Source organism: Staurois parvus, unplaced genomic scaffold, assembly GCF_062004578.1.
Source record: "Staurois parvus isolate SC_StPar_1 unplaced genomic scaffold, SC_StPar_1.0 ptg000449l, whole genome shotgun sequence".
Classification (NCBI taxonomy): domain Eukaryota; kingdom Metazoa; phylum Chordata; class Amphibia; order Anura; family Ranidae; genus Staurois; species Staurois parvus.
The window spans coordinates 549,872-568,850 of NW_028318245.1; the positions used below are offsets into that span (position 1 = coordinate 549,872).

Genomic DNA, 18,979 nt, shown 5'->3' on the forward strand with positions numbered 1-18,979 from the left:
AAACCAGATACCATCTTGCCGGCAGGTAACTTCTTACTTCTACAATCAGAACTCCTGTCTAAATTACAGGCTGCATCTATAGGGGCCCTCAACCCACCTGGAGTCTCGATACAGAGCAGAGAGGGTCTCTTATGGAAGGGGGAACAGATCGTGGTACCTGAAGAAGCTCGAACCCTGGTCCTGGGCTACTGCCACGACCACCCGTTGGTGGGCCACCTAGGAGTATGCAAGACCTTGGAGTTGATACAACGCACTTTTTGGAGGCCGAGTATGGCCAAAGACTGTGAGGCATACGTGAAGACCTGTGCCATCTGTAACAGGTATAAGCCCACCAGGAATAAAGCTTGGGGCCTATTGCGACACTTACCGGTACCCGACAGACTGTGGAGTATGATCTCCGTAGATTTTATAGTGGAACAGCCACCCTCACAGAATCATACTGCGATTTTCGTGGTGGTGGATCGCCTATCAAAGATGGCCCACTTCCTCCCGCTGAAGAGTACACCTTCTGCTCCCAAGACGGCACAAATCTTTATTAAGGAAGTGGTAAGACTCCATGGAGTACCTAAGAATATAGTCTCGGATCGGGGAGTCCAATTTACTTCCAAATTTTGGAAGGCCCTATGTGAAATTTTGGAAATTAAACTATCCTCCTCTGCGTACCACCCGCAAATGAATGGGCAGACTGAGCGGACCAACCAAATGCTGGAACAATACTGTTAAATCTAAATTATGATTCGGCACTTATATTAATGCAAGCTTGCAAAATATTTGGTTTTTATGATTAGTCATAATTAATATTAATATGTGTAAGTGGTCTTTGACAAATGGTAGTATTTACTATTCTTCAATTATAGCTGAGACCAAAAGATATACAAGTTAAGCTGAAATAGGATATACCAATTGAAGGTTGAGTATACTATATTTAGGCATAGAAGTATTTGATAGTTATGTCAAGGTTATTAGAAGTGACTTACTATTACATTACGTATTTTCTGTGTATATTTAGAATACGTTTCTAACATTAATACATATATAGTTTAGTGATTATACATTGATATGTTCTTAAGCTATACTATCTTTTAAATATATAGCTAAGGGTTACATCATTGGTATATCAGCATACATATGTTCCTGTCCATCAAACATCATATGTTTAGCATCTTTACCTTATATGAAATGGCTTTGCTAAGCAGTAATACTTTCCATAGAAGATATTAAGATCACTAACTATGACGTACATTTGCCTCTTAAAAGTGCATGAGACACAGAGACACACTCACACACTCTCTCTCATACACACAAGCTACATGACTCTTGCATACACACGTCTGAGAAGCTGCAACAGGTGCATACTGAGATCACTTCCAGCTACAATTTAGTCACATCCGGCTTCTCCTCCTTCACAAAGTCATTGGGAAGGACAGCATGGAGCATGGAGCACATGGCAAGGACAGAACAGCCATGACAGATAATGGTGACTTTTTCTTTGAACTTTCGCTTGTCATTTTTACAGTAGTTGTATCTACATGGAACTGTTCATAATACGCTTTACATTGTTATTTGACATCATTGTGTGATAGAATAAAATCACACTTCATTTTTTATTTCAATGGCTCTTTCATTCATAATCGCCTCAAGACACTAGAAGAAGTATTATATGTGTCTAAAAATCCAACATTTTGGCGAGCCAGCCATCGCCGAGTATTCCCATGCCTTGCTAAGGGGGAAACCGCACGATTCTGTGATTGTCAAGTCTTGGGAAACACACGGTGCAAAAATCCTAGCAGAACAGGCGATTAAACAGACTTGGACGAGAATTCCAGTGACTGAGCCGGGTCAAACGAGAAAATCTTCTGATTACGGTGAGTAACAATTATGGAATTTATTGATGACTTAGTTAATGAAAGCAAGTTAGAGTTTAAAGATGTTTCTTTATATCCTGAAGACAGTCAGCTATGGCACTATATGTATAACGAATGTTTACAGGCCAATATTCAGATAGATAAATCTAGATTTACTGTGCACAGACAACGTAAAAAGATATCTAACATCTTAAATTTAGTAAGAATATTCAACAAAATGATTTTGAATGTTGATTTATCTGTTAAAAAAGCTTGTACATTAAAACAGACAGAATGTAGCACTGTACAGCATGAAAATTTGTCTCAAGATGCTCCTAGTTGCCCAAACTGTGACATTTTCTGTAATTACATAGAGAATCTTGAGGAACAAATTGACTCAGAGACAAATCTTTTGTTAAGACTGCAGAATGACAGTAAACAGGTTGCCATGATAAACACAGATGACAAACAGAGTGATTCAAAATCAGAGCCACGGCTGTCCGATATCTCTGAAAGTTCGGATATTGACTCTGATGACGAAACACAAATTAAACATAAAGAATTGTTATGTAAAACTGCAAAACTTAAGTTGCAAATACATAATCAATTAATAAAGGTTTTAAAAGACATCCCTGCTTATGATCCAGATAAAGATATTTATAGCAACATGGAAATATATGAAATGCATGTCAAATGCCATCAGATTTCAGATCATGACATAAATTATTTATTTCCGATGTGGCTACCAATTAAATTTATGTCTCGAATTAAAAATTCTGTTGTTAACGATAAAGATCAGAAAAAACATAATGACGCGACAGACAGACTGCGACAATTGCTGTTATGTTCAACAGGTGAAGACGTACCTTCTGTAGAAATGCTAGAATTACTTCAGACTACTGCTGACGAAGACCCTTTTGAATTTAAAAATAAGTTTTCCAAAGCATATAAAATTATATTTGGAGTAGAAAATGAGGAAGACTCAGCTATGATCAAAGCTTTTGTAAAGAAATTCACGTATTTAGACCCAGTAACCATTGTCAGAGCAGAGGAAAAACAAAATTTGAATGACATAGTAAGTTTCATTGATAAAATTCGAAGAAAATTGAAAAATAGCAATATCACTTATGAGGTAGCTGCGCTTCAAAGTGACAAAAATAGTCTGACTACAGTGCTGCCAGGAACTACAGGTCCCAGTAAGAATGACAACGACAGATGCAAGCAAGCGAGTCATAAAGAGCATACCACATGCTTTCACTGTCATAAACAAGGTCATATCAGACGCCATTGTTGGAAGTTTAAATTTTACTCACAAATAAAGACACTGGAGTTTTGGAACACCTGAATCACATGATATGGGGCGGAGCCTGAGTATGGCGGCGGAGGAGAGCTCAATGTAGGAGCTCTCGGTCGGAGCTCCATGTCCTGACCTCCCCAGGTCCCCTGTGATCCCCCCGAGATATGTAGATAGCCTGGTGGCTTGCCTCTTACCCTGGCCTGGCGGCTCCCCGGGACGGAAAGCGGAGGTGTGCGGGGGGAGAGTGGAGAGTGGCTGGTGAATAGCGGTGAGAGAGCGGTTGGATGCTGGGAAGTCGGCGCGAGCACGTGACCGACCGCAAAGCACGCCTGGGAGTTCGGGAAGCCGGCCGGCCGGCGTTCTGCGGTGAGAGAGCAGAAAGGTCCTGTCGGCTGGGGATCGGTGCATTCTCCCTCTATTCCCCCGAGACCCCCAGGGCATAAAGCAAGATAAGAAGACATTCACTGAGCCCTGGTAAACGGAAGATCAAAGAGACTCTGGAGGGTCCCCCCCCCCCCTTCTCCTTGAATAAAGACCCTATGTGACCTGAAGGAGAGAGCAAACAGCGGGGCCACTGGAGGAAACATACGAGGAGGGTGAGTGACTTTAAGTTGAAATCTTCTATACCCTAACTGTGATGCATTACATGGCTCCCTAAAGGGTAGCAGGGGGTAAGTGAAAGGGGGGACCCCGGCGACTGCAAAAAAGGTGGAAAAGATTTGAGGACAGAACAGCCCAAAAAGCAGCCGGGGAATAGTGCAGAGACTAGTATACAAGACCTTTGATTCTCTATCCCCCCTAAATCCAGGAATTTTAAAATAGAAGAGCAAAGAACAAAAGTTACAGAGAAAATGAAAAATAAAAGTGTAAAAGGAAGTGGGCTTAAAGGGTCCCAGACTGGTACAATTAAAAAATATACCTCCCAAGGAAACGTAACCCCAGAAAGATCCCAGAATAGGACTGAAAGAGGAGAAGCTGATTTCAGCATGGAAAATAGCCCTAGAGTATCATTAGGCCTGGACACCAGCAATCAGCAAGCATTAGGAAATACAGAGATGGAAAAAGATCTACAAATACCTAATAAAAAAGAAATGGCAGAAATGTTTAAAGAACTGGAGAAAACAATAAAACAAGAAATGGTAAATATCCGAAGTGACCTGGGACACCTGCTGGTGAGAGTGGAGGAAACGGAGGAGAAAGTTAAAAATCAGACCCAGGCTATCTCTGAGCTTGAAAAAGTAATAATTAGCATAGGGAAAGCCCAAGAAAAATTGAAATATAAAGCTGAGATACAAGAAAATAGAGACAGGAGGAGAAACATCATGATACGTGGGGCCCCAGAGAATTCTAAGGGAGAAAACCTGCAAGAAGTGGTTTGTAAAATATTAAATATTATAACAGACAGCACTGAAATGGAAAACTCTAAAATAGAAGGAATTTTCAGAAAAGGAAACATCCAGAGATACCTGGGGAAAGAAAACCCGAGAGACATTATAGTTAAATTTTATGAGTTTCGAGATAAAGAAAAAATTTGGAAGAAGATCAAAGGGAAACCAGCTATTAAGTATGAAGGTGGCGACATACAGATATATGCGGACTTGGCCCCAGAGACTCTGTGGAGAAGGAGAACTTTGAGGCCCCTACTGGAAAGGTTAAAAGAATATAATGTGCAATACAGATGGGGGTCTCCTGAATGTTTAATAGGATGGAAAAACGGGGTTACGGCGCACCTCAGGTTCCCAGAAGATCTGAAACATTTTTGTGACAGTTTAAAAATACAAAGAATGGAGATTCCAGGCTGGGAAGAAGATCAATGGGAATTTAGAATGAAGAGAAAAGAGGATTGGCAACTTGTGGGGGGGAGGGGGCGGGGGGAGAGGGGGAGGGGGAGAGAGGTGGTGGAGGGAAGATAAGGCTGGTTTTTTTTTTTTTTTTTTTTTTTTTTTTTTTTTGGGTCTTTCCTCTACACTGGTCAGCCCTCACCCTACTGCCCCTGCCTTACGGTGCTGGAGATGAACCTAGGAGGGACCAGGGGAGCTATGAGGAGGTCGGACAAGGGGAAGGTCGTCCATGCCCAGAGTTTTTAGCCCAAGGACTAGATCAAAAGTGGAAGTTTCTTCCATAAATGATCAATAGGCAAAAGATGGGCCTAAAAAGAGGGGGGGGGAAGGGGGTGGGGGGGAGGGGGAAGTTGGGGGGGGTGGGTAAGTGGGGAGGGGGGGTATTTTTCCTGCAAAAAAATACAAAAGCAAGTGAGAAGGGAGAAGAAGGGGAAGAGAAGATTTATGGAAGATGGAAGAGATTCAGTTTATAACATATAACGTAAATGGGTTGAACTCCCCTGGGAAAAGATTTAGACTGTTTAAAGAATTACATCATAGAGCAGCCTCAGTAGTATTCCTACAGGAGACACATCTTGAGATAGAATCGAACGTTAGGCTGAGATCCAGAAATCACCCAACATGGTATTATGCTGATTCCCCGGTTAAGAGAGCGAAGGGTGTTGCAATAGGTATGGCAAAGAATACTAGGTTTGAGCTGGACGATAGAATGACAGACCCAGAGGGGAGATTCTTGTTCTTAAAGGGAAAACTACAGGAGATCGAATGTACATTGGCCAATATTTATTGTCCTAATAAAAGTCCAGAGATATATCTGAAAAAAGTGCTGAGGAAGTTGACGGACTTTAAAAAAGGCTGTTTGATTCTCGCAGGGGATTTTAATTTTTGTATGGATCCACAAAAAGATGCTACCTCCCATGCACAGAGAGAAGGAAGTAGGGCTCTGAAACTCTTGAAGAAAGAACTACATATAAGCCAATTAGTAGACGCCTGGAGAATTACACACATGCAAGATAGAGATTATACCTTTTTTTCAAACATGCATAAGAGGTATTCAAGATTAGACCACATATTAATAGAACATCAATTAATCGACCACCTAGTTCAAATTGAAATAGAGACAATCTCTTTATCGGATCATGCCCCAGTCAGAATGAAATTGGAATGGGGGAAGGGGAAAACAAGAGGGCTGGGATGGAAACTTAATGAGACACTATTAGTAGATAACGAAATAGCCCAGAAAATAGGGGAAGAGATTGAACGGTATTTCCAGGAAAATGAGACAGGTGATGTGTCCATAGCTACAGTGTGGGAATCTCATAAGGCATACATAAGAGGAATATTGATAGCGATTGGGGCAAGAAAGAAAAAAGAAAGAAGAGAGAAAATGAGCAGACTCTTAGAAGAAATAAGTAAGCTAGAACAACAACACAAGAATAGAATAATAAAAGAAATAGAGTTGAAGTTAAAAAAAAAGAAAGAAGAATTGGAAGGTGTAATAGAAGAGGAGAGGAGAAAAGCATATAATAGGGTTTTGAGTGAGAGATATAGATGGGGAGAAAGACCGGGAAAATACTTGATGAGGGCCCTAAGGAAAAAGAAAAATAGAAATTATATAGAAAAAATAAAAGACGTTAAGGGGAACCTGAAACACTCAAATAGAGAAATCACCAAAGTTTTTATGGAATATTATAGAGATCTGTATAATATAAATCCCCTGCGGGAATCTGAAAATATAGAAAGTGAGAAGTACCATAAGAGAAAGAAATATATAGAGAAGGCTGGGTTACTAAAATTAAGCGAAGTCCAAATGAACTCCCTGGATGCAGATATCTCACAAGAGGAAATAAAATTAGCTCTGAAGGGTACAGTGTCTGGGAAAAGTCCAGGTCCAGATGGTTATACTGTGAGATATTATAAAAAATATAGTGAAATCTTAGTACCAAAACTTAGAAAATATATGAATGCATTAGGTGGAGAGATGGAAATAAGAAAAGAATCGCTACAGGCTCAAATGGTGCTTATCCAAAAAGAGGGAAAAGATGCTACACAGTGTTCGAACTATAGACCTATCTCATTATTAAACACTGACACTAAGCTATACGCAAAGGTCTTGGCAAATAGATTGAAAGAGCTAATGCCGGAATGGATACATCAGGACCAGGTGGGCTTCGTTCCCGGGAGGGAGGGTAGAGATAATGGGCTACGATCATTGATGCTGATCCAAAAAAGTAAAAAGGGAAAAGAACCGGTGATTCTACTCTCTATAGACGCTGAAAAAGCGTTTGATAGAGTGAATTGGAGATTCATGATGGATACGTTGGAAGCCATGGGAATTGGGCCCAAGATGAGAGAGTGGATAGGAAAGTTGTATAGATACCCCTCTGCAGTTGTTGTGGTGAACGGGGAGAGGTCAGAACCCATTGAGATGTCAAACGGTACAAGACAGGGATGTCCACTGTCCCCATTGTTGTATGTTGTATTACTGGAACCACTTCTGTCAACAATACGGCTAAATAGAGATATAAAGGGAATCCAGATAGGGGACACGGAACATAAAGTCGCCGCTTTTGCTGACGACTTGCTGTTCTACGTGAGAAACCCCAGGATGACACTGCCAAACCTAATGAAGCTATTGAAGGAGTATGGAGAATTGTCAAATTTAAAGATAAATCCAACAAAAACGGAGATTCTAAATATAAATATTTCAAAAAATGAAAAAGAAAAAATACAAAAGGAATTTCCCTTTAAATGGAAAGATAGAGATATAAAATACTTAGGAGTAAATCTCACAGCTTCATATAAACACCTTTACAAATTAAACTATATTTCACTGATTAATGAGATTAGAGAGCAGCTAAAAATATTGCAAGAGGGAACCCCGACATTGATAGGTCGTATTAACCTAGTAAAAATGATAATAGTACCAAAAATTATGTATAGATATCAAATGATACCAATTAAACTCCCAGAGACCTTTTTTAAGTTAATTAAGAAACTGATAACAAAATACATATGGAGGAATAAAAAACCAAGATTGTCATATGAGTTGTTGAGTAGGAGGAAAGAAAGAGGTGGTTTAGGGCTTCCAGATTTTAAAAGATACTATAAAGCTGTAATATTGGCTAGAACTATAGACTGGATACAGAACTATAAAAAAAGTTGGGTGAGGATAGAGAATGAACTTAGTGGAATAGATTTGGGTAAAGTGATATGGATACCAACACAGTATAGGGGCCTAAATGATAATGTAAATACATACACTTTGAATGTTTTAAAAATTTGGGATAACTTACACAAAAGTTTGAAATGGTCTTTTAATTCAACACTAATTTCACTAAAAAACACGGAGTTTTTCCCCCCTGGTAGAGAAGAAATAGGAGGTAGGTGGTTTAAAAAGGAAGAGGTTCAATTAAGAGATATTTTGGTGGGGGATAAAATAGGATCATTTGAGGAATTGAAAAAAAAAGAGGGTGAGATTTTCACTAAATTAGACAAGTGGCGGTATTTTCAGTTGAAGAGTTTTGTTGGAAGCTTGCCAAAACCTTTAAGGACAAGAGACAATTGGAACTTGTTTGAAAAGGTTTTGGGCACACAAGGTGACGGGAAACACGGGATTGCTAAGGTATATAAAATACTCACAGAACTAGATATAAATACAAAGCCAACATATATAATAAAATGGGAAACTGACATGGGAAGTGTGATAGATGAGGAGAAGCAGAGGAGAATATATAGATTAACCCACGAAAACATCTCTATGAGAGAAGTAGAGATGAACTATAAGTGTTTGACAAGATGGCACATTACACCAATTGTTGAAAATAAGATGTGTAAAGAGAGTTCACCGTGGTGCTGGAGGGGATGTGGTGAAATGGGTACAACATATCACATATGGTGGGGTTGCCCAAAAATTCAGTTATACTGGAAGACAATAACCCACTTGATAAGGAAAATAACAGAAATAGATATTGGATTAGACCCAGAAGTGTGTATTTTACATAACATGGACATATCAGTCAATAAATATAAAAAATCAGGGATATGGTGCTACATTAATGCTGCAAAAGCTCTGATACCCAGGTTTTGGAAGCAAATAGAAGTACCGAGGGTAGAAGACTGGGTAGAAGAAGTTGAGCAGATTAAAAAGATGGAAAGGTTGTGCCATGTCCAGGAAGATAGGATGGAGATTTATAATAGGAAATGGGAGAATTGGGAAAAAGCTAAGTTATATACGAAATATAGGAAAGATTAAAGAAAATAATAGGAAAACTGCACTTGCTGAGATAAAATGATGCAGAGAAAAGGAAAAGTAGGAAGATGGGATTTGGGAGAGGGTGGTGGAGGGGGGGGAGAAATTTGGAATAAAGTAAATAAAGTAGAAATGTTGGATACTATGGTGTATAGATATATTTATATGTTTGTATAACATGATGTTGAAAAGTATTTAAAATGAAAATCAATAAATATTTAAATTATAAAAAAAAAAAAAAAGACACTGGAAATAAAAAGTGAAAAAGCAGTTTTTGTACAAGGCAATTTCTGAATTGCCTTATGCTTCAACAGTTAAACAAATTCACACTTTGACTAGAAACAACTGTTCTGACAACAGGGTGAGAAGGGCTGTCACTTACAGAAATGGTTTATTACCAGTTCCAAAAATAGAATCACGTCCACATTCATCCCCAATATCGTTAGAATTTGTCGCTCCAATTGTATTGGATGACAATGGAAGGCCTTTTATAGACGGATTACTAAATGGTAAAAAGATCAAATTCCTAATTGACAGCGGATCTGAGATTAATCTGACCAGAGAAAACGTACCTGTGAAACCAAATTCACCCATGTGTAAAATAAAAGGTTTTAATAATACAGGTCATTCCACTGCTAGACAGGTGCCTAATGTAACATTTGAAGTACCTGGGCTAGTGAAAACTAACATTGATATTTGGTATAGTAATGCCACCGAGAATATTCTTGGCATTGATTTTATCAATAAGCAAAAGTGGATTATTGATATTATGACAAAAGTTATTTGGAGGAATCCATCTAGGCCCAAATCAATGTTAATGGATCCTTCTATATACAGTGATGTTGGTTTCAACTCTAAAATGTTTACAGCACAAAAATGGCCTGATACTGATGGTAATTGTGTTTTACAAGAATTTGTACAACGTTTTCCAAGTTTGTGGTCAAAATTTAAAAATGACATAGGAACTTTGAAAGATACAGAATTGAATATTGAGGGAAAAGACCCCATACCCCTTAATCAATATGAATTACCACGAGAATCAATAGGACCACTTTCTGCCATTATTCAAGAGTTTGTACAACTTGGCATTTTAAAGAAAACACAATCAGTAGTAAATAACTGTATTTGGCCTATCAAAAATGCTGACAATTCATATTCTTTGTCAATTGATTTCAGGACACTGAATAAACATATTACAAATAACAAAGCAGTTGTTCCTGATCATTCTAATATCAAGTTACATTTAAAGGCCGAATCCAAAGTGTTTTCTGTTTTGGAAATCGATAACAGTCATTTTTCGATCCCCTTAGCTAAAAGTTGTCAATACAAACTAGCTTTTAAGTTTCAGAAAGAGACCTATGCATTCACTCGATTAGTAGCTGGTTTAGACATCAGTGATGGTATAGTCCATGAGTCCATAGAAAAAATTCTATCACAATTTTCAAGGCCAGAATGCATTTTTCAGCATGTAAATACAATTATGCTAAGTACGCAGAATGTTAACGAACATATTACTCTTTTGTCTGAGCTATTTATGTTGTTACAGGATGCAGGCCTAAAATTAAACCCGGACAGAGTTCAGTTGATGAAAAGTCAGGTGAAATGCTTTCACATGCAGATCAGTCAAGGAAAGAGACAATTATTGCAGGAAACAGTCAGAGCTATCACTGCCTTTCCAGTTCCTACAACACATAAAGCATTGCAACAATTTTTGAAAAACATAAACCACTGTAAAGAGTTTATACATGGTTTCGCAGAGAAAGTTAAGCCATTATATCATCTTTTGAAGAGTAAAAATAACTTAGTTGACCAATGGGGTCCAAATGAGAATAATGCTTTAAAAGTGTTGAAAAAGGATTTGCAGAATGCGCCAGCATTAAGTACTATTGAGGTTTGTTCCAATGCTCCTTTTGTTGTGAAAACTCATGTATCTGAGAATGCTATTTCAGTAACTTTGTCTCAATTAAAAGAAGGTGATGAAAGACTAATTAGTTACTTCTCCAGAAATTTATCACTATTGGAAAGAACTTTTACATCAGAGGCACAACAACTGTTGAGTTTCTTTTATGCAATCAAAGCTTCACAAAGCACAGTAAAGGCACATAGTATCATATTACAGTCTCCTGACAGTTCACTAAGAAGAATTCTTGAGGAAGATACATTCAGAGAATGTCGTGAAAGGTATCCTCAGTGGATAAGAGCACTGTTAGCCAAACACTTTGTGATAGATACAGCTGTATCAGACAAGTCTCTACCTCACATTCATAGCAACACATGCATTACTGAAGAACACTCTAACACCAGAAGAATGACATCAGCACAGAAAACAGTTACGCATATTTCTAATATTATAGGGATGAGAACAAAGGCATAAACCTTTGTCATCTCTGGGGTGATACAAAACCTTTCTTTGTTTAGTAAAACAGGGTTTTGCGGTCATGACCTATGATGAAATATTGCGTCCTGTCATACCTAAATAACACACTACTTTTGTATTCTAGTTTAGGTAATTCCAGACAGGATTAGGACAGTATTTTGATTGATATATAGAGGTTTTCTGTAAAAGGAAATAGGAAGTAATGTTACTTCACAATATGTGTTTCAAACTCATACACTGATTGTTCCATAATCTTCCATAATCTTTCATATTTGTTGAAATAGGTGCAAGAATAATGCAATGTTTGTGCCAAAGTAATGATACTGCATTTCTTTACAGAAATGACATCTAAAATCAAACATGAAGCGTAACAATCTCCTACAAGCCAACGTGAAGGAATTTGAACGTTAAAGAAGAGTTCTTCATATGGAAGAAGATTGAACAAGAGCTTAATACTTCACACTTGTGACTGATTTATCGCGTTCAACAAAAATGTTTCTACTTTACAGAACTTAAAGAAGATATTGTATAGACATTGCATGAAGAAAAGATTCATCAAGAGGAAATCTATTTATTAGTGATAAAACAATTTATTATTGATAATATTGTTATAGGTCACATATACATTTTAATGATCTTTTTATTTCGATACTTACATCCATATTGGGATAATATTATTATTATTATTTTTTATTTTTTACATATTCATATACGGAAAATTGTTTGGTTAAAACTTCATAGAGTTATTCCAGTTATTAGAATATCTTTTGTTAAAAGATTTAAGAAACATATTACTCTTATAGGAGCAATATAAACTTATGACACATTTTAGAATGGAAAGTATATTTCTGGAGCCTTAAAATATTATACAAATATGGAAATATAATACATTAATTATTATTACATCATTTAATTATTATTATTATTATTATTATTACTATATTATCATTTAAAATTAACATTATGATTAAGAATTTTTAGGAAGAGAAACTGAAGATTAGGTATAGAGTTTTGAAGGAAAGTTATTTTTGATTGGTCCAGTTATGAGGAATATATACGATCATTTGGTATAAGACTGTGTGTATGGGACATGAATGAAGTGTGCATTGATTAAGCATTAATTTTGAACTAATCATAATAAGGGGGACATGTTAAATCTAAATTATGATTCGGCACTTATATTGATGGCAAGCTTGCAAAATATTTGGTTTTTATGATTAGTCATAATTAATATTAATATGTGTAAGTGGTCTTTGACAAATGGTAGTATTTACTATTCTTCAATTATAGCTGAGACCAAAAGATATACAAGTTAAGCTGAAATAGGATATACCAATTGAAGGTTGAGTATATTATATTTAGGCATAGAAGTATTTGATAGTTATGTCAAGGTTATTAGAAGTGACTTACTATTACATTACGTATTTTCTGTGTACATTTAGAATACGTTTCTAACATTAATACATATATAGTTTAGTGATTATACATTGATATGTTCTTAAGCTATACTATCTTTTAAATATATAGCTAAGGGTTACATCATTGGTACATCAGCATACATATGTTCCTGTCCATCAAACATCATATGTTTAGCATCTTTACCTTATATGAAATGGCTTTGCTAAGCAGTAATACTTTCCATAGAAGGTATTAAGATCACTAACTATGACGTACATTTGCCTCTTAAAAGTGCATGAGACACAGAGACACACTCACACACTCTCTCTCATACACACAAGCTACATCACTCTTGCATACACACGTCTGAGAAGCTGCAACAGGTGCATACTGAGATCACTTCCAGCTACAATTTAGTCACATCCGGCTTCTCCTCCTTCACAAAGTCATTGGGAAGGACAGCATGGAGCATGGAGCACATGGCAAAGATAGAACAGCCATGACAGATAATGGTGACTTTTTCTTTGAACTTTCGCTTGTCATTTTTACAGTAGTTGTATCTACATGGAACTGTTCATAATACGCTTTACATTGTTATTTGACATCATTGTGTGATAGAATAAAATCACACTTCATTTTTTATTTCAATGGCTCTTTCATTCATAATCGCCTCAAGACACTAGAAGAAGTATTATATGTGTCTAAAAATCCAACAAATACCTCAGGTGTTACACCTCATTTCTTCAGGACGACTGGCTGGCACTCCTGCCCCTAGCGGAATTTGCTTACAACAATTCGAGTCACTCTGCCACCAAGCAGTCCCCGTTTTTCGACATTTACGGTTTCCATCCCACTTTCCTGCCTGACCTGATGCCAGAAAACTCGGTTCCGGCGGCTCAAGATACCTTAAATTTCTTTGCATCTAATAACAAGTTGTTACAGGAGGCAATGACAAAGGCCCAGGAGGATAACAAGAGAGCCTTTGATAAAAAGAGGAGGGGAGTTGGTCCTGCACCCAGGAGATCAAGTCTGGTTGGCAACGACCAACCTGAAGATGGCATGCACATCAAGAAAATTGGCACCCAAATTCGTGGGCCCATTCCGGGTGAGACGGCAGATCAATGAAGTTGCTTTCGAATTAGCGCTGCCCGAATCTTTCAAGATACACCCTGTGTTCCATGTATCCCTGCTAAAGCCTGCCACTCCAGATCCCTTCCTGGGCCGTAGGTCAAGACCTCCGGTGGCCCTAGACATTCATGGGGAAGAGGAATTTGAAGTTGAAGCAATCTTAAACTGCAGGAAGAGAAGAGGTCGGGCACAGTACCTCATCAAATGGAAAGGCTATGGGCCAGAGGAAACTTCGTGGGAACCAGCCCAAAACGTCCACGCTCCCAGGTTGATTCAAGAGTTTTTCCGCAACCACCCACAGAGGGGAAATCAGTTGGGCATCCGGAGGCTGCCCGTGGGGGGGGGGGCAATGTCAGGAATCCCAGGGCTCGCGGCAGTGCACGGGTCTGCGCATGCGCAGAACGGCGTTGCGCCATAGCCGGCGGGCACTAAGACATAGGCAACCGTAGCAATAGCAGCGGCCGCGCATGCGCACTCACGATCACGGACGCGCGCCTGGCACCAATGACAGCGCAGGGCGCACTATTTAAACTGGCCCTTTGCATGCTCAAATTGCCGTATGGTCCTTGTTCCTGTTGATTCCTGCTCGTCCTGTTCCTGTGATTGCCTTGTTGCCGACCCAGCCTGACCCTGATTCTGTTGACCGTCTCCTGCTCTGACCCTTGGCTTGTTTGACTATTCTCTGCCTGATCCTGACTATCTGACCTCCCGTTGCTGAACCTGGCCTGTGACCTGATTACTCTTAGCCTGCTGCCCTGTACCGTCTGCCTCCGCTGTTACCAACCTGGCCTGACTTCGCTCCATCCTGCACAGATCCATCCATCCTGCACGGATCCATCCATCCTGCTTGGATCCATCTGCTACTGCCTAGGTCTGCTCCGCCTCTTCACAGCAGGCTCATACCCGCTACGTACCACTGGCAATCATCTCTACCACAGCTAGGTGTACTCGGGGGGCCGCGACCTGGTCTCAGTCTGCTCCAAGTCCATCCCCACCATCAGGGGCTCTGGTGATTAAGCAGTCTGGGGCTCAGACTCCGCGCCCTGGGGTATCCCAGTCTGTGGGTCTCTAGAGCCATTGCCAGCTGGTACCTGACAGTATCTCCTCCTCATTTGTTGGGGACATGATGTTATATTAAGGAATGGAGATGGACCTTTCATATGGTGTCCAGTATCTCCTCCTCATTTGCTGGGAACATGATGTTATATTGAGGAATGGAGATGGATTTTCCATATGGTGTCCAGTATCTCCTCCTCATTTGTTGGGAACATGATGTTTTATTGAGGAATGGAGATGGACCTTTCATATGGTGTCCAGTATCTCCTCCTCATTTGTTGGGAACATGACGTTATATTGAGGAATGGAGATGGACCTTTCATATGTTGTCCAGTATCTCCTCCTCATTTGTTGGGAACATGACGTTATATTGAGGAATGGAGATGGACCTTTCATATGGTGTACATATTATATTCAGCTCATGTTGTAAAGAGTGGGTGGTGATTCATCTTGGTACCAACTCAAAAATGTGAACTATTTCTACATTTAGTGTATATTACTTACTTGTGTCTATATATAGAGAAGATTCCTCCTGTTTACTTTTCTTAATCATCTCCCCCTCCTCCATAGACTGCTGATCTCCACTCACCAACATCTCTTCTTCCTCCTCTTTAATCTCAAGTTTGATGTCTTTCTGTTCTTCACCCTAAACCCCAAAGATGAAAGAATATATGTGTAAAAAGAGAACAATAGATTTCATAGACGAATGTCCTCTCATAGCTTAGACTCTTCTACCTGATGATGGTGAGGGATGGTGTGACCTTCCTGTGTGGAATCCTGGGAATACAGAGGACGGGGACATCTCTCTGGTGGGTTCCCATGGCTGGATCCATCTACCTGATGATGGTGATGGATGGTGTGACCTTCCTGTGTGGAATCCCGGGAATACAGAGGACGGGGACATCTCTCTGGTGGGTTCCCATGACTGGATCCATCTGTAGGAAACACACACACTGACTGAATCCATTGTTTCTATGTGTTTATCAGATGATGGGGGATCTAGGTGGACCCTCCGTACTGCTCTCTCCTTTCCAATAAAGTCTCCTCTTACCCGGTGATGTGAGGGGCAGCTGATTGTCCATCATGATGTCCTTGTAGAGGTCCTTGTGTCCTTCTAAATACTTCCACTCCTCCATGGAGAAATAGACAGTGACACCCTGACACCTTAGGAACCTGACACACACAATGATACAGTCACCATCCAGACACATCCCTTGTCTGTTACTGGAGAATGTCCCAGAATTCCCGGCACCGCTCACCTCTCCTGTCAACAGATCAATGATCTTCTGGGTGACTTCTAGAACCTTCTTGGCACTAGTTCCCTCTGTTGTCAGGTGGTGAGGTGGAAGCACTGTGATGGGTGATGTCCTGTGAAGACATCTGCTGGGTGGTCATGGATCACCAGATACTTCCTTCACTACTTTATAATCCTGTGTAAACAGAGAAAGTAACAGACTTCCCAGAATCCTCCTCATCTCTCTGGTCAGGTCATACTCCACATATTGTATTATTTAAGACAATAAAATAGTGCTTCACAATGGCGAATGTACCTTTTCATAGTTTAAAAGTAACCGGCTGCCACAAAACACCTCCCAACCTTGCAGGTAGAGCTAACTGTTAATCTGTTTTCCTCTCCAAACAGCAGAGCACCAGCAGTCCAGTAATGCGTGTGTGATGACGTTACAAGTCCCTCCCACCGTGTTTTGCCATTATGACTTCATCAGGAGAATCAAATGAAGGGACACTCCTGATGAAAAGGATTGAGCGGGATCTCAACGTCATCATGATATATCTTGACAGTTGGATAAATGGTTCTATATTTAGGAGGTATCCGGTCTATAAACCAGAGGCTCTGGATGGACGGTTGGATAAATGGTTCTATATTTAGGACGTATCCGGTCTATAAACCAGAGGCTCCGGATGGACGGTTGGATAAATGGTTCTATATTTAGGAGGTATCCGGTCTATAAACCAGAGGGTCCGGATGGACGGTTGGATAAATGGTTCTATATTTAGGACGTGTCCGGTCTACAAACCAGAGGCTCCGGATGGACGGTTGGATAAATGGCTCTATATTTAGGACGTGTCCGGTCTACAAACCAGAGGCTCCGGATGGACGGTTGGATAAATGGCTCTATATTTAGGACGTGTCCGCTCTACAAACCAGAGGCTCCGGATGGGCGGTTGGATAAATGGCTCTATATTTAGGACGTGTCCGCTCTACAAACCAGAGGCTCCGGATGGGCGGTTGGATAAATGGCTCTATATTTAGGACGTGTCCGCTCTACAAACCAGAGGCTCCGGATGGGCGGTTGGATAAATGGCTCTATATTTAGGACGTGTCCGCTCTATAAACCAGAGGCTCCGGATGGACGGTTGGATAAATGGCTCTATATTTAGGACGTGTCCGCTCTATAAACCAGAGGCTCTGGATGGACAGTTGGCCATAGCCATAGTGGCAGCTAAAGATAAAAGACGTCACAGTGGCGATGGAGGAAGAGGACGGACATGACGGGGGTGTAAATATAAAATAAGATCTTATCACCTCCTCTGCTGCCAGTTCCACCAATGTCTCCTCTCTACTTCCTCATAACCTCTCACTCCGGAAATTCCTTTTATTACTGGCAACCACTTCCTTTTTTTCCCTGACATCACTTCCTGTCTCTGTTGACCACTGACAATGTGTCGAACCATGTTCTCCTTGTGGAGAATATAAAGTCTGCAGCCTACGTTGTTTTTCGATTCTCACGATCGCTGCTCCTTGGTTCGCTCTTCATGGGTATTGCTCATATATTACCCAAACTAAAACCTAAACCACAAAAACAAATAATGAAAATAATTAGATTTTTAATTGGTAAATGAAAACTGTAAGTTGTTTTTCTTGGCTTCTCCCTTTGTTAGCATACTACAGGTCATCTATACCCCTTGACCCCACAGGATGGCCCCCTAATCCTTTCCATTGAGCCCCCCATGGTGTAGATTTACAACACTAGGATGGGAAGATCAGGCCAGTTTGATTGCATGAAGCTCAGTCTTCTGTAGATGGAGGTCGTTGACTTAGTGCCGGTATCACTACTTCCACCAAATGACAGATTCCCACCATCCTCCTGCTTGTTTCAAATAGTAGGCAAGCCGGTTGGCATCCTGGGTGACGTCACTGACCCCATATGGTTATAACCGTATGTCACCAGTGAAGTCATGCCTGGTGAAAAGGTCTTTCAAGCTGAAAAATCTCTGTATAGGATGAGGCTTAGGGTGCCATCATCACAAGGGGTGCTGCGTACCCCATACAGTGAACTGGCCAGGGATGTTGGCTGATGTTATTGACCACGCATGGTCTTCACCATATGAGGTCAATGATGTCACCTGGGTCACCCCACTACTTTAATAATAAACAGGAGCAGGCAAGGGAAGGAATAGTTCTTTAGCAGCAATAGTTTTTTTTACTCGTTTCTTCTTGGAGGACATCCCATAGGTGCACCACTTCATGTGCCTGTAAAAGGCATCCACCAAACATGTTCCTTAAAGGAATTATGCATTTGTAATGTTGCCCTCTCTGCTGAATGGTTTTGGCGTTGTTCCATGTCAACTATGGCCAGCTACCATTTCCATTTGGTTAAAAAAAAGGCCAGAAAAAATACAAGCTTTTTATAATTTTTTTAAAATACAAATTTCCATAAGTTCGGACACTATGTTCGGAGTTTGTGGATTTCTCTTGGTTTTGTAATCAACAGGTGAACTTAACTTTGCTTATCCCTACTGACCATCAATGTGAGGGAGTTGTTC

At 40.0% G+C, this 18,979-nt stretch overlaps 2 protein-coding genes and 1 long non-coding RNA gene across 3 annotated transcripts in view; 2 read left to right on the plus strand and 1 right to left on the minus strand.

Annotated features, from left to right (window-relative positions):
* The window catches only part of LOC149453203 (uncharacterized), a 301,843-nt gene that overhangs the window by 69,023 nt on the left and 213,841 nt on the right, over positions 1 to 18,979 (plus strand). The gene's annotated exons all lie outside the window — the stretch shown is intronic.
* LOC149453208 (uncharacterized) overlaps positions 1 to 18,979 on the minus strand; it is a 119,415-nt gene that overhangs the window by 8,319 nt on the left and 92,117 nt on the right. The gene's annotated exons all lie outside the window — the stretch shown is intronic.
* On the plus strand, positions 32 to 13,651 carry LOC149453209 (uncharacterized). The gene is made up of 2 exons (XR_016314709.1): positions 32 to 1,865; positions 11,951 to 13,651. It is a non-coding gene; the product is annotated as an uncharacterized LOC149453209 (long non-coding RNA).